A 16655-nucleotide genomic window follows, 5' to 3' on the forward strand; every position below is an offset into this window, starting at 1 on the left:
TTCCCTGACTCGGGTGCTGGTTCCTTTTGTTTCCGTATGTGTTCTCGCGTGTGTTTCCGAATGTGTTTCTGCCCTGTGTTTCTGCCCGACTATCTGTATGTTCCTGCTTGCTGTTCTTCCCTGCCCGAGTTTTGCTCTGCATGTTTTTGGTTTTTTTGAAGTTCTGCTTTTTGTTCTGGCAGACTGGGGCCCATCCAGCTTGCTTTTGGTGAGAGACAGGAATACACCTTGGACAGGTCACCAATCCATCGCAGGACACACCATTCACTCGCTCACTCATACATACAGACAATTTCCAGTTAACCTAACCTGCATATATTTTGACTGTGGGAGGGGACTGCAGCACCTGGAGGAAACCTATGCAGACACAAGGAGACCATGCCAGGAATTCCTGGTCGAAATTTGAACCCGGGTTCTTCTTGTTTTGCGGCAACAGTGCCACGCACTGCACCAAACAGAGTACACAAAAGTCAGTTCTCAATAGAAATATGTTATATCCCTTACGGTGCGTGTCACTGCAGTGTCAAACATTGCGTGTTGGCGCGTCGCTTCACATCGCCTGGCTGCTTGAGGGCGTGTCAAAAAAAATATGTGGTGGGCGCTGATGGGTGTTACGAAGTCCTGCTTAAAATGTGTTTCCGTTCATGCAACGTGTATAAATATAAGAGCATCACAATATACGCTGTCTAATAAGCTTGCAAAGGAACCAGAATAAAATTAACATTACTCTCCAAGTATAACTGACTTAATTTTTTTAAATTAAGTATTTGGGTTAGGGCTAGCGGAGTTAGTGCCAAGTTAACAATCTAGCTATCTATCGCTTATCAAACCGGATAATTCGCCACCGATTTTAAATCCAGATAACATCACAATATATCGCAAACCTGCCATGGACCGCAACAAGAAGCTAGTAATAGCTGCTCTCTACCTCGTATAACACCGGGAATGCAGCTACAGAAATGATCTGTTTTTCCTCCATCCTCAAAATGTGCGGAACTTTTTTTACCAAACAAGATTTTGGCTAGCCAGCTGAAGAAACAGCAGCACAGCCTTCACCTGATTGGCTCAATGGAACGCGCTCGACAGATTCATTTGCATAAAGTTGAGCTCTGCTCAACTTTTTCATCGCGCTGCTACCCGTCGCTTCAGCATGCCGCTACCAGAATGCATTGCAGGGCAGATTGACGGTTTTCCCATAGGAAATGAATGGGAGGCGTCAAATCGCTCTGCTTTCGATGCTGCAGTGGACATGCACCGTTACTTGCTAAACCTAATGTTAATAGCTTTAGGATGCGCTTGATCACCTCAGAACCTCGCCACTGTGCCACAGCTCACTTTTCAAAGAATATAGGCTGTAGACCAACAGATGAAGGATGGATGAAAGACTGTGGCATGGAGCCATACAAGTGGCTACAGAAAAGCCCTTCATTTATTCAGCATACATACCCCTCATCCAGCACCCAGAGCACAGAGTCAATCTGGTGTTGGTACCAGAACGCGTATTGTGTTTTGGGCTATTACGACTACAAACCAGGACTACAAGAATGTGTGTTGTCACAAAATTGCCTTAGATTATGGAAAAAGTAGGGGTAAAATTAGCATTTTACCAAAAGTCTGGGTGACATGTGCCTTGCATCTCCCACATTCACTATGCCTCTGCATACTGCTCAGTTTTGTTTTGTTTTTTTGTTTTTTTTTTTCAGCAGAAATCAGGCAAAGCTTGTCTATGATGCAAGATGCAAGATTGGATTCGGAGAGTTGGGCAGTTGTGGGGACGCTGGCGAACGTATCAGACGTGTCGGCCGCTCCGCTCTGTATTTAAAGTAGCGACCTCTGTAAAGTAGCGACCTGCCTAGATAACTTGCGTTTGTTGTTTTGTTAGTCTGTCTCACTGTCAGTACGTTTCTTTTTAAAGTATTGCTCGCAACTGTTTGCACTTTTATTGCATTCGACCTGACGCCGGATTCCCCCAGTCTAAATGGAATTTACAACCATCCTTTTTTGGTGTAACGCTAGTTAATGTTACTCTTCTACAGTCTACACTGTCTGGTTCCCTGATACCAGCGATTCCCCAATAACTGGATTATCTGGATTATCTGGATTTTATTTTATTGATACCAGCGATTTTCCCAAAAACTGGATTACCTGGATTGTATTAAAACAGCACCTGTTACTAGCCTGCTTTTGGACTATCCAGATCCCTCCCCACCCTCTGCTGGGTCTCCCTCCTGGGCGGCATCGCTGTGTAGCGCTGCCTGCCTACTCCAGCTCCCGTGCCAGCCAGCTACCTGCATCGACCGAGAGCTAGTCCACTGCTTGGGGGATTGGTTATCGCCTAACTATCAGGTTCTGTCTCTGAATTGTTTGTGGAGTGCGGTGTAGCTGTGGGTGAGTGGCTAGACTACCCGGTCATCGCAGGGTTGTCCAACGGGGAGGGGGTCTGGCTGATCTGCAATCCATATGGCAGTAACGTTACAGTTGGTGCTTAACTCTTTGTCCTTTTTAACTGTTTTTATTATGACAACATACGCAATCTCTGAGTTGCTAAGACTGAGGATTTTTAAACATTCAATTGGGAAAGATGTTCTGAACCGCTGCCGTGATCTAGGATGCCTTAGCAGACCGAAGTATCTTCACAGAGGATCCCGACGTGTTCAAAAAAACAACAACTTCCCACTTCCGCTAATCGTTGGAAACACCGCGAGACTTCGCAAGCCTCTACTAATTGCAAAACGCGGAGTGGATCTGAGCAACCTTCAGAGTCACGATCATTCCCCTGTCTCTTCCCAAAATATTATACCTGTCAAATTGGTCCCCTCAACACACAGTCTCTCACTAATAAGTCTCTTCTATTATATGATTACCTCATGGACTGTAATACTGACATTCTTTGCCTGACTGAAACCTGGCATCGTCATGGAGCTTACCATACCTTAAATGAGACTTGCCCACCTGGCTACACATACATTGAAAAAGCTTGCTGCTCCGGCCGGGGTGGAGGACTTGCTGTTTTATATTGAGCAGACCTGAAAATTTCACTACTTTCATTACCCAGTGTATCTTCTTTTGAATATTTAGCCTTTAAATGTAAACCGCCCTCTGCCATGACTGTTTTAGTTGTTTACAGACCTCTTAGCTAATGCAGCCTTTTTATCTGAAATGTCTGACTTCCTCACTTCTCTCTGTTCCTCTTCAAAAAACATTGTAATTTTAGGAGATTTTAATATTCATGTTGATTCACCCACCTGTACTCTTGCTGCAGACTTCCTTAACTTACTCGACTGTCTTAGCTTAAAACAACATGTTGATACCTCTACTCACAAATGTGGCCACACACTGGATCTTCTCATAACCAATCACCTTCCTCTAAATAACCTGCAGATCTCAGACCTTGGCTTTTCTGACCACATGGCTGTGTCAGCAGATCTGGCATTTCTCCCACCTCCAAGAAACTGCAAACATGTCATTCATTTCCGAAACATAAAATTAGTTGACACAGTGCAGTTTGCCCAGCATCTCCAGACTACAGCCTCTCCTCCTATTGGTTTATCTGCCGAGGAATCTGTCTCCCACTACAACGAGCTTCTGGGTAACACACTCAACCAGTTAACTCCCCTCAAATCACGCACTGTATCCTTCTCTCGCTCTGCCCCCTGGTACACCCCTGAACTACGAAAAATGAAGTCAGCTGGACGTAAGCTTGAAGGCCTATGTCGGTCTACATGTCTCACTGTTCACAAGATCGCCTTCCATGAACATCAGAGGGCATACTCGCTAGCACTAAAAAATGCACGGTCATCTTTCCTCTCCAACCTCATTGACCGTGACGCTGGCAACCCCAGGCACCTTTTCTCTACAATTAACCACCTCCTAAAACCAGCATCTCAATCCCCTATTGAAGCATCTGAGTCGCAGTGCAACAATTTCATTCAAGAACAAAATAAACAATATTAGAGCTCTCATATCCTCATCGCCCATCCTCTCACCCCCCATTCCTACCCCTCCCCCGCCATTTACATCCTCAACTTTCACTTATTTCTCTGACATCACCCCCCATGATATTGAAGAAATCATTACCAAAATGAAACCTTCTACCTGCCCACTCGACCCCATTCCCACTACTCTGCTGAAAACCTCCATCCTTGCCCTCTGTCCTCTCATCGCAAGCTTAATTAACATCTCTCTCTGCAATGGTAGTGTTCCTTCCTCACTAAAAACTGCAGTCATCACCCCCCTCCTAAAAAAACCCAGCCTCGACCCCGAAGTTCTCCTGAACTATAGACCCATCTCCAACCTCCCGTTCCTGTCCAAAGTCCTGGAAAAAGTGGTTGCTGCCCAGCTTCAACTCCATCTCACCTCCAACAGTTTATATGAAACATTTCAATCTGGTTTTCGACCTGGTCACAGTACAGAAACTGCCTTAGTTAAGGTCACAAATGACCTGCTAATGGCCGCTGACTCTTCACCATAAGAAGAAATTTCAGGATTTTGTCTATATTACTTGTGTCTAAAGTGCTGCGATGGAAACAACGATAGATTTACTGAGGAGCCACATCTGTCCAAAATGTAAACAAGTCAGGCAGTTTTCACGGTCGGGAAAGATTTTTATGACAACGTTGTCATGCACATCAATGTCATCAAGCTAACGTTATTAATAAACAAGTGAAGTTGTTATTTCGATGGCGATTAGTAAGTCATGTAATGTTACAATATATCGAACGTTACATTCATGCTACTATTTTAGCGTTACCTACACACTGCTTAAGTTAATATAAAAAGAATGTACTAACCGACGAGATGAAGTGATAACGCAGTTTGTAACGAGGTTAGTTAGCCTACTAAATAAGAAATTGTGGCTTGCTAGGTAACGTTAGCTTGTGATAGTTGGAAGCGTCAAGTGTTGAACATCACTCTACGCACAATGAGGGTAAGGAACACTGATCTCAGACCTGCTTTCCTACAGTGCGTTCACGTTTTAACCAACAAATGTCGCTGGTGAGCTTTTCAACCGAGCCACCCCACTGTAATTGTAGTTTAAAAAAAACATCTTAAAAATACATTAAAATTATTATTTTTTTAATTCCCCGATGTTTAGGCCCGGCGGGGGTCAACTTAGGCCCGGCGGGCCACCAGGCTTGCAATACACTGGCAGAAACCCTGCATTATAAATCTACAGACACTACAGAGTCAGGAGTTAAGGAATAAAAACTATACCCAGATAAATAACAAGCCTATGTGATATTTCAAATAACTCAATTGAAAGGCTAATGAATTACTACAAGGGATAATGGATACATTGATATCATCAGATCCATTGGCAACACAAGTACAGGTGATACCACCATTAACAGAGATGTTACCAACAGTAAAAGGGAAGTTATCAACATTAACAGAAAAAAAATCACAACTTCAGTAATGTATAAAAACCTTTCTAGACCCAAAAAAAGGTCTTATGATGCTGTAAAAGTCAATTTAAAAAAGGTCTTATGATGCTGAAAATATCAATGCCTTTGACAGGTTATGATGCCCTAACTCAAGATAATGAAAACAGAATCCTTTGAAATGAAAGCTTAGACGTCACACATCAGTGGGGGTGACAAAGGGTTGAGGATTAAAGTGCCACCAAAGCCCTGTGCATGCAGAGACAGGTAGCTAAACCCTGAACTCTCCCACGGGACCTCTGATTGATGGTGACCAGGGGCTCTCAGAATCTTAAAGTGTTGGGGTTGGGGGAACTGGGGTCAGCTCTAATGGAAACAGAGGGTCACAAGTTTCAGCATTACAAATTCATATGTAGTGAGGAGACCCCTCAAACACAAGAATCCTCAAGAAGGGATTGAAGGATCTTACCTTGAACATGACTTTAATTCTTGCTCTTGCCCCCTCAGAAATATTTATATGGAGGTGATTATAGCTGTTGTCTGGATACCATTGTAGTTACATGGCTAGCAAAAGGGCACACTATTCCATTCAGCGGCGACTGGTGAGCTGAAAATTGGTGCAGCACAAAACTTTCCTTGAAACTAATCATTGATCTCAAACGGTTTTAATTAATTTTCAGTGATTAACAAGCATGCAAACGGTCTGACTAATCAATTGGAAAGTGACACACAGCTTCTTCGCATTGTGTTAGGGATATTAAATGATTAAATGATGAGGGTGATTTGGAAAAATCCGTTTTAATCACTAAGCAGTGGCAGAAACTTCCCTTGATTTTCCTTGAGTATAAATACAATTAATCCACAAAATAGGCTACTCAATACTATCGTATAGCCAGCTCTCCTCAAATAGGCAGTTTTAGCGAGTAGCCTAGGCCTTATAGCCTACATTTATTTTAATTTGCAGTACGAAATTGTGCATATTTTTAATCAACATTATTTGCGGATGCATGCACTTCTTTCTCCGCACTCGTATTCATAAGATAAGATAAGATATACTTTTATTGAACCCCGTGGGGTAATTTGTCCTTTGCATTTGACCCATCCTAGTTATTTAGGAGCAGTGGGCAGCCACAGTGCAGCGCCCGGGGACCAACTCCAGTTCTGAGGCCAGTGCCTTGGTCAAGGGAAACTGCAGGAGCGCACCTAACATGCATGTCTTTGAGTGTGGGAGGAAACCGGAGTACTCGGAATAAACCCACGCGAACACTCTACGTGAACACGGGGAGAACATGCAGACTCCATGCAGAGAGGATCCGGATGGACCCAGATTCAAACCCGGAACCTTCTTGCGAGGCAACAGTGCTAACCACTATGCCACCGTGCCTGCCCAAGATGTTATTCATGGCAAATATCTGCAGTGCATAGATTGTAAACAATATTGAAGTGTAGGTTTTGTTTTTGCTGGTTATTCTGAAAGCTAATACGGTAGATAACAGACAGGTGTAACTTGTTTGTTAAGTGTAGACTACTTGGTGATTAAAATGGATTTTTAATGGATAAATTGAATTTATGATTTAATCCCCCTAACACGGTATGAAGACGCTGTGTGTCAGGCTACTTGCCATTTGATTAGTCCAGTTGGCATGCTTGATAATAAAGGAAAATTAATGAAAACAAGTTGAGATCAATGATTAGTTTAAAGGAAAGTTTTGCACCCCACCAATTATCAGCTCACCAGTCGCCGCTGATTCCATTATATGGCATATAAATGGTAAATGGACTGCATTTATATAGCGCTTTTATCCAAAGCGCATTACAATTGATGCCTCTCATTCGCCAGAGCAGTTAGGTGTTAGGTGTCTTGCTCAAGGACACTTCGACATGCCCAGGGCGGGGTTTGAACTGGCAACCCTCCGACTGCCAGACAATCGGTCTTACCTCCTGAGCTATGTCGCCCCATATATATACAGAATAATGTCCAACGGATGGAAATGTCTGAAGCAAAATAACAATCAATAATAACAAGCAAATATGGCAATCTAAAGGTACTTCACAAGCTTTGTTAGGCACCCCTTCACCTTATACTTGATTACGCTAATATGGCAAAACTAAATAACATCATGGTAGTATTTGAGTAACTTTTCATTACAACAAATCTTCATTGCAGCTCAGATTAATTACACACACACACACACACACACACACACACTTTTGATCAACAAAACTGACACTGTCCTATAATTACGTGACTCGAGAATCATGCTTAAAATCAGTAGGTATTTGGCCTTGATCTAAAGACAAATTGATAATGTCAGTTATATAAGGAGCAATTAAATCAGACAGGCCTCTAAAAAATTGGACACTAATGTCACCAATTCCAACTTTTTTTGTATTTAGTTCAACCAGCTTCTTCATCTCTTCACTTTTACAACTGGCACTGTAAATTAAAGTTAAGGAAACAATCTGATTGAATCCAGGGCCTAATTCCTTCTGGGATGTGCCAGGTATGATTTAGTAAGACCTAGCAAAAAGCAACATAGTATATGTTCATATATATAAATATAAATATATATATATGTATACACACACACGAGGGGGGGGGGGTGGGTATTTGTTCATTCATTTTTACTTTCAATTGTAAAAATATACACAATGTAGTTATTCTTCTTTATCATTCCACAGCACAGGCATTCCAGATTGTGGGGAAATGCCATTAATTTGGTTCAATTTTTCAGCTTGCTGAGCAAGGCATGCACTTCAACTGGCTAATAGATCAGTTTAATAATTCCTGTTCCACCCAATACAATTTCAGTGAACAGAAAAGAAACATTTATTTCTTTCACTTCAGTTGTCATCCAAGGTGCTGGCAATGCCCCTAAATCTTAATTGAAAGGGAGAAGGAATCCTTCTTGTAACCTGCAAATACCACACGGTAATGCCACTAAACAACTAGGGAGAGCATGCAAGCAGTTATTATCACACGGCTGCACTTTGGAGCTTGCGTGAAGTTGAACAGTCTGGCGTGAGATTCGCATTACGTGCAGAGTGCCTTGCTTCTCTCGTGAGCCCATGCGATCACCGACAGCCATTTCAGCTCCACTTCTCCTCTGATTACCATCTCATAAAAACCAACAAACTCCTGTTTCCTCAGGGACTTGTGTTACAGCATCCCTCATCTTTCTTTCTGCCCTTTCCCTTTCCCGGAGCTTGCTGCAGACCCTAAAGCAAACTAATTCCACAGCAGCACCACAGACTGTAGAGCAGATCCTCAACCCAAGAGTGACATTTACGCTTTGCTTTTGTTGCTACACAGCTTAAAATTATGGAATTAAATGAGTTCATTACACAGTTAACTGACCTCATCTGGTTTCTCAGATCTAAATCAGTTGCACATTTGAATGTGACATCAAATATCAGCAGACCCTGTCGCTCTCCAGGGCAAGTGTTGGCAAGCCCTATTCTAGAGACTAACCTGATGGTCAGCTCCATTGACCCAGCAATAAAAGATCTGTTCCCTTTGCCTTATTGTTTCAGATTTGAGGCAACGTATGCAGCTCCATGAAAGAGGTGTGGCCTAGGGCAGTGCCATTGACAGTGAAGGTTCTGTCCTTGGGCATGGCTATAGTGACTCGGGTTCAAATTCCAGATTGTGGCAGCACGGTGGAGGTTTTGTGTAGGTGTGCAGTTGCAAGTCTCAGTCGAGGGGCAGAAAGCATACTGTACAGCCTCTGAAGAATGAGGCCCCATGAATCAAAAACAAGGGAGTAGAGTTTTGATTCAGACACATCAGTGATGTCCAGCTTACTGTAGCTTTAGCCATTATGCAATCTTTCACTGCTTATAATTTAACAGCGATAAGTGCTTTGGTCCACATGGACAAGCTGTGAGTGTATGTGAAAGCACTTAACTCCTGCATCAAATGCTATAGTGTATTGGACCCTTTTATGTCCCTTCACATAAAAGGGTCCAATACAATATAGCATTTGAGTGCCCATTTCTGCATCTTTAGTACTTAATTAAAGAGATTTAGTAGTTAATTACAGAAGAGTGAGCTGGAAAGTGGACAAAGTCAAGAGAGAGGTTAGGGAGCATTCACTTGGCTTCAACAATTGGAACAGGAGCAAATACTCATCAATTAAATTTATGCTTTAAAACCATTCGTTCTTTAACCTTCTTACATTGTTACTTTCACATAAAAACTTACCGTCAAAACTTCCCCCATCATCCAATAGAAAACTTACATTCTGAAGAGCTACATTTTGTAAATTACTACTAATTGATATTATAATATTATTATTATTATTGTTATTATTATTATTCTTATTATTATTATTATGATTATTATTATTAATACAAATAATAATAATAATAATAATAAATCAGAACACTCTTTAGAAAAATTGTGACTCCGGCTGAGAGGCTGTAATACATATCTCTAAAACAACAAGCACTTTTGATCCAGGGTAACTGACAGAAAGACAGAAACACCTTGCGGTGTTGTTTAAGCTGAGCAGGGTTAACTTCCAGGGCGCCTGGATCAGGGAAGCACGAGGTTGGCATGAGGTCATTTATAATAATGGCTCGGGTGCAAGCTCCCTCAGGAGTGCACCCATTAACAATGACAAATCATCCTTCAGGCCCTGTCAGAGACGTGTGTAATTGAAAACTAAATTAACAGAGATCAGTAAAGCAGTCCGTCTCTTTGCCTCCTCATTCTGGTAATAAAATTCTACAGAGGCAGATGCTGGCCACGCACAAAAGAGAGAGGTGGGAAAAGCGGTATGAAGCATTTTATCATTCCCCATATTCACAGAGGGCATGGTAACTCAAAATTATTTGATCTGATTCAGAATGCAGCTGGAAATATGATAATTTGTGTGCTAAAGGAGGCTTGTCCTGCTATTAGGGAGTTTACCAGTCTCAGGGGCATCTCTGGCAAATTAAAGACTTAACTGAAAGAATGAACTGAGAAAGGGGGAAAAAATTAGGAACTGGTTATTTAGAAGAGCCTTACCCGCCCACCCACATCCCTCGCTGCCACCACCACCACCCCAATTCATATTCTAGAAGGGCCATAAATGCACAATGACTTTGAAGTTAAATCATCAGCTATTCACACCCTAGGATAATATGGTGTACACAAGATGGTACATTATGAATTTTCTCTTTTGTAATGGAATGACAGCAATTGTATCTTAAGTATGTAGTATCTTCGACTATAAAGGAGGACCAGTTCAATTTAACAACTGATATTGTAGTTGAAATATTACTCAGTGGGATCTGTGGTGGGCTGTAGCAAGTAAACCTTCCAGGCATTGGGTTGAAATAAATGGTTGTACGCAGGTTGTCCATTTAACGAGCACCCCCTCCCTGCAGTCTCCTCTGCAATTTTACCCCCTTTGCCCGACACACTGGGCAATAGTGTCAATCTGGTATTATTTCACCAATGTGTATTCCGTCATAGCAAGAAAATAAAGCCAACAATAACCGAAGGTATGCCAATATAGCGGTATAAAATGCTGATAACTGAGCTGCTAAATAAACAACGGGAATTTCTGTGGAATTACACCATGTCATTCTTCTGTCAATTTCTGAAACTAAATATGGAAAAAGTATACAATTGTACGATTGGTTTTAGACGTAAAGATGTCCCTTCCAATTTACGCCACTGTAACTCCTATAGGTTTGTTGATTTGATTGATCACTCTTTTATCCTGTAGAGGACAGTACATGCTTTCCAATGGTATATGGAATGCTTAGTTAGAATTTTTGAAGTTTTGGATAGGTATTTGGACTACCTATAATGATGAAAAGACAGAAAATGTCACAAGAAAATGATGCAAAAGGGAGTCGAAGCAGTTGATTTATAGTGAAATATATGATTATGCTATGATTTACAGCAATGCAACATATAGATATATTGGATATATTTAGAGACATTAACCCTACATTCACACAGCGAGCAACTCGGCTAATGGGTTTCTCAAGTGTACTATGCAGAGGAAGGGGCAGGAGCTCCCCCTTGTATCCACTTAGTGGTGTCGTGCAGCTATATTTTATTGAAGAGAAATAACGGCTTCATCAAATACGTATATTTCCCATATAGCCACATATCATCTTCTTTAGTTTCTATAGTTATGTCAGGACACTGATAAATATAATTTTTTACTGCAATCTCGCTAGCTATATATCTCTCTCTCTCTCTCAGTAGTTATTGATAGTTATTGCCACCTAGCTGACAACCTCTCGGTCCCCCTCACATGCTAGCTTGCTGGCCATCTCTCCAAATCTCTCTCACTAGTTAGCTGCCCAGCCAGTGATCTCTCTATCTCTCTCACTAGCTATCAAGAAACCAAGTTGAAATTGCCGTCCAAGTGTCATTTTTAGATGCTTGTCCCTGTACTATGTTTTAAAAGCATTGTATAACCCAGAGTGTGATTGTACCATAATGATTAGTTGTTCCTCCATTTTTCCTCACTGAGCGGAACAATAATTCAGGAAATGGTATCATATCAGTTGGAGAAATAGGAATTCCGAAACTCTGATTGGCTGTTGATGGGCAATGCCCACTAAAAGTCAAACCATGGGAAACTTTTTTTTTGGGCAATTTTGGTTGCTAAGTTGCCCAGTTGCTTGGGTTGCTGGACATTGGTCAGCTACATAGAAAATGAATGGACTTCCGGCTACTGGTCAACCGAGTTGCTCGCTGTGTGAACGCGGGGTAAGGGACACCCAGGTACACTGCTTACATTTAGCTTCATAGATCTTAATAATTCTGCATATCACCTTCAGATTTTAAACACTTGTGGGCAAGGAGTTTATGATCCAGGACATACCTGCTATAGTTTTACCTGCTATATATGTGAAATCTCAGTATTTCATTTCAAACTGAAGGAGAACAACTTTTTTTGCATTTTCCAAGATAATTTCAAAGATAATTGCATTTGTAGCACTTTATTTCCACCTAAATTATGAATATAATCAAATCTAAATTATTAGTGTAAATGGTACAACTGAGCCATTTTCCAAGTCTCTGTGATGATCACACCTGGAGTGATAAAACTTTAAATTGGGCACCCCCTGAAAGTGCAAGGATTGGCCAGATTTGGCATGTGTGCAAAGAGGTTACGCAATTAACATTCTATCATGCTCTGAGGGATATATGGAAATGCAGAGCAGCGTCAGTTGACCTCAATTTTTAATCAAGATGGTAAGAGGAAATGTGAGGGTGGGGAAGTGTTAACCACACGCAACTACAGTGAATTCAAAAAGGGGGTTTCCTTAAGTTACCACTGAAGTGGAAACCACTAGGTCTCAGTAAGAGACTAGAGGAAGGGGTAACGAAAAGAAAACTCAACTCCTAAGGGAGAATATCCCAACACAAAGTAAATGTCTCGGCAGGAGAACAAATCTAAGGCGTAAGGAGTGAGTGAACTTTAGGAAGACTGCAGTGCAGTCTGAAGAAAAGCAAAAGAAGTGTGCCTCGTAAATGAGGAAGGCAAAAAGGCGTTTCAGGAAAATAAAGAATTAAAGCTAGGTGACTAGTAGGACAGGTGCCTTACTACTAGTCAAAACAAAAGCTAAATTTAAAAATCCTATACCTTTTTCTTACCACCGTTTCTCTAAGAGAGCTTTTCTCTGTACCGGCTTTTGTGTATGTAAGTAGGCACTAAAGCGAAGAACAGATCTCACGTGAGCGTATATAAGCTCTCTCAATCAGGTGCAAACAATCAGTAGTAATCAAAGGGAATCTCAGAGCGCCCTCAGGTGGTTCTGAAGATTACCACACTCAGTTCCCTGAATAAGAACTTAATTTCCTCTACAGGGATACTGAGTAGCCGATTAGCACGAAAAGGCGTCGATTAGCACAAACTACGATGCTGAGTAGCAAACGGAATATGGAACCATGACAGGAAAAGATGAGAGTGACTTTGAAACAGGGATTATTATTGGGGCACGGATGGTAGGGGCCTCAGTCACAAAGACAGTGACTGAAGTGACAACTGCATTTTGATCTATGGGAAAGACATCAGTAAACAGGGCCAGAAATTGTGGTCAAAAGTGCACATTCGATGAGCGCGATGCTCGTGTATTAGTGCCATATGTAAGGAAAGACAGAAGAGCTACTGTTCCTCAGTCGACGTGATCACACTGTGTCAGCAAGAACAGTCCATCGACAACTACATAGAGAGGGATATTATAGGAGGGTTGCAATGCATAAACCCTTTATTACAAAGATGAATGCACATTTGAGAGTTCAGTGGTGAACAAACCATAGGCACTGGTCTACAGAGATGTTGAAAAAAGTGATATGATCAAATGAGTCATCCTTCACCATATTCTCGACAAGTGTGCAAGTGCATGTGTGCCGTAAACCAAGAGAACGGTACAGACCTGAATGATTGACCCCAAAAATGAGGGGGTCCGGTGGCTCTGTTATGCTGTGGGGGGCATTTTTCTGGCATGGTTCGGGTCCACTTGTCCCCTTAGGGGGAAGTGTCACAGCAAATTAATAAAAAGTTATTCTGAGTGATCATGTTAGGAGGTGAGCCTGACAAGCCGCTGCTTGGTAAGAGCACTTCCTTAATTGGTAATTGGGAGCATGTGTGGGTATGTGGACTAGGGTTAATTGGTTTCCTCCACTTTGCCATTTAACGAGCTCACACAGCTGCCGCTTGTTTCCTCGGACGAAGGGAGAGGGATAAGAGAGCGGGGAATGCGGCAGTTTGTGTTCGGGCAGCCGGGAGGGAACAGGCTCTGCAAACTTTTTAACTTGGGGTTTTTTTGGATTTTGTTTTATTTGTTTTTGTTGTTTGGATTTTCTTCTTCCTTTAGCTATTGCAGCCGGGTTTTTGGTTGAGGATTTTGGATTTGGTTTTTACTTTTGTTTTTCTTTTTCTTTGTTATTTCCTTTTGGGAGAAATCCCGTGGGGGGGGTTTCTTTTAGGTGTGTGTGGCGCGTGCGTGGCGGCGGGGACTGTGGACCTGGAACCGTGTTGGTGGCCGAGTGAGGAGAGGAACGTTGGTGGCGGCTAGGGAGAAGGCAACCTGAAGTAGAGCCGTGAGCCCTGGGCTGGGCAGGAGGCCCCGGCTGAGTGAGGGACGTGCACCAAGGAACGCCATGAAGCGCGTGTGCTCTGTCCTGCCCAGTCCACAGTGGGGTAACTGGTGCTGTGCCTTCTCCTCTCCCCAGTACAGCCCCGTTCCCCCATCTGGAGGGTTCTGAAACCCGGGAGAACGACCACGTCCGGCCGCAGCGGTTCCAGGGAGCTGAAGGAGCAGTCCCTGCCTAATTTTCTTTGGGTTTTGTTTTTTTATTTTGGGACGTGAAGGAGGCCCGGCATTTCTTGGTGCGGGCCGAGTCACGTCCCACCCTTTTTGTTCAGTTGGTGTGTGTGCGTGTGTTTGTGTGTGACCTCCCTCTCTTTGTGTGTGTTGACCCCCCCCTCCTTGTGTGTTGACCCCCCCTCCTGGGGTGGCCAAGGGGGGGGGGGGGGGGCGGTCTGTGCCACGTGGGCAGACCCGAGAGAGGGTCAGAGAACAAGCACTGTGTGGAGTGAGAGTGGGGCACGGGTTAACTTACCATTGTGTGTGACAGCTTACGGTCCGATGACGAGGAGTCCCTCTCCTGGGGCTCGGCACGCGCGGCATGGAGTCACCGTACAAGCAGGGGGAGTTACAGAAGGGAGGGGGGGGTCATATTGGGGCAGCTGCCTGTCCATGAACTGTTTTTATTATAAATTCAATAGACTCTGCTTACCTTATCCCTGTGTCTTGGTTGTTCATGGTGGGTGGATCCTTGCACCGGTGGTGGGTAGGAGTAGCAGGGGGAGTGCGAGCGACTCCTGACAATCACCTTTATCCTATGATGAAACATCTATCCTGATGGGAGTGGTCTTTTTCCAGAATGACAATGCCCCCATCCACAGGCCACGAAGGGTCAGTGAATGGTTTGATGAGTATGACAATGATGTGAATCATATGCTATGACCTTCGCAGTCACCTGATCTCAACCCAATTGAACACCTATGGGAGATTTTGGACCGACATGTTAGACAGTGCCGTACACTATGATCTTCAAAACACCAAATGAGGGAATATATTTTGTAGGAATGGTGTTCCATCCCTCCAGCTGAGTTTCAGAGACTTGGAGAATCTATGCCAAGGTGCACGGAAGCTGTTCGGGCAGCTCGTGGTGGCCCAACACCTTACTAAGGCAGTGTATGTTGGTTTTTCCTTTAACCCCTTAGCGCACATGCCAAATCTGGCCAATCCTTGTCCATTTAGGTAGTACCCTATTTAAAGCTTTATAACTCCAGATGTGAACACCAGAGAAATGGATTAAATGAAGAAAGTCCTAAGGAATTGTATGAAGGGAAAGTTTTGAAAATCGCCTAAATATGATCCTACCAAAAATGCCTTTTTAGCCATATTTCGGTGACCATACAAGCCTACATTGTTGTGCATGCTATGTTTGATCATGCTGTATTTTTTCCTTGAAGCAAAAAAAAACATACAGTATATCAGTGATGAGAATTTATGATCACATCATCACATCAATTCTCATCGTAAGCAATGGAGAGGAATAACTGATCAACAGATGATCAAACGAACCAATTAAAATCAAACTGCTGATCAAACTAACCAATTATCAACTCAATCAATTATCAGAGAAATAACTGATCAACTGCAATGGCAGTTGTTATCCTCCAGTGATGCATGGAAGAACTTGAGTGGCAAAATCAAGATTAGTGTCCAATTAAAATAGTGAAGTTCATAAAACTATTTGTTATATTATACAGGGTGAGTGGAATGTAGGAATGTGAACATAGCTGGACTAGAAAAAGCATGCCTGTAACAAGTCCCAATGAACCACACAGGCACGGAGGTGTACTATGCACATGATTTATTAAGTGCATGGGTCACAATACTGTCCTTGTTGTTGTTGTCGTCATTATAGTCCGTGTCTGTGGCCATGTGCATCCGTCCGCAGTCTCACTACAGGCAACACATATAAAGGTTAGCATGGATCATGTAACTGCCCACAGCTGCGACTGCCAGCCAGTTAAACTATTTCCCCATCTCTCCGCCTGCAGCCGGCACCACAACCACGCCGCCCACCAACAATGCCATTGAGCAAACAATTTGTTATTAATTGTATATATATATATATATATATATATATATATATATATACATGCAATTCCCCAGTAAATAAAAGCAAAGCAGGTCATAAAACAAATATGAGTTAAAGTCTTAGGTGAATTCCCAGCA

The sequence above is a fragment of the Anguilla rostrata genome, chromosome 10, assembly GCF_018555375.3.
Source record: "Anguilla rostrata isolate EN2019 chromosome 10, ASM1855537v3, whole genome shotgun sequence".
In the NCBI taxonomy this organism is placed as follows: Eukaryota; Metazoa; Chordata; class Actinopteri; order Anguilliformes; family Anguillidae; genus Anguilla; species Anguilla rostrata.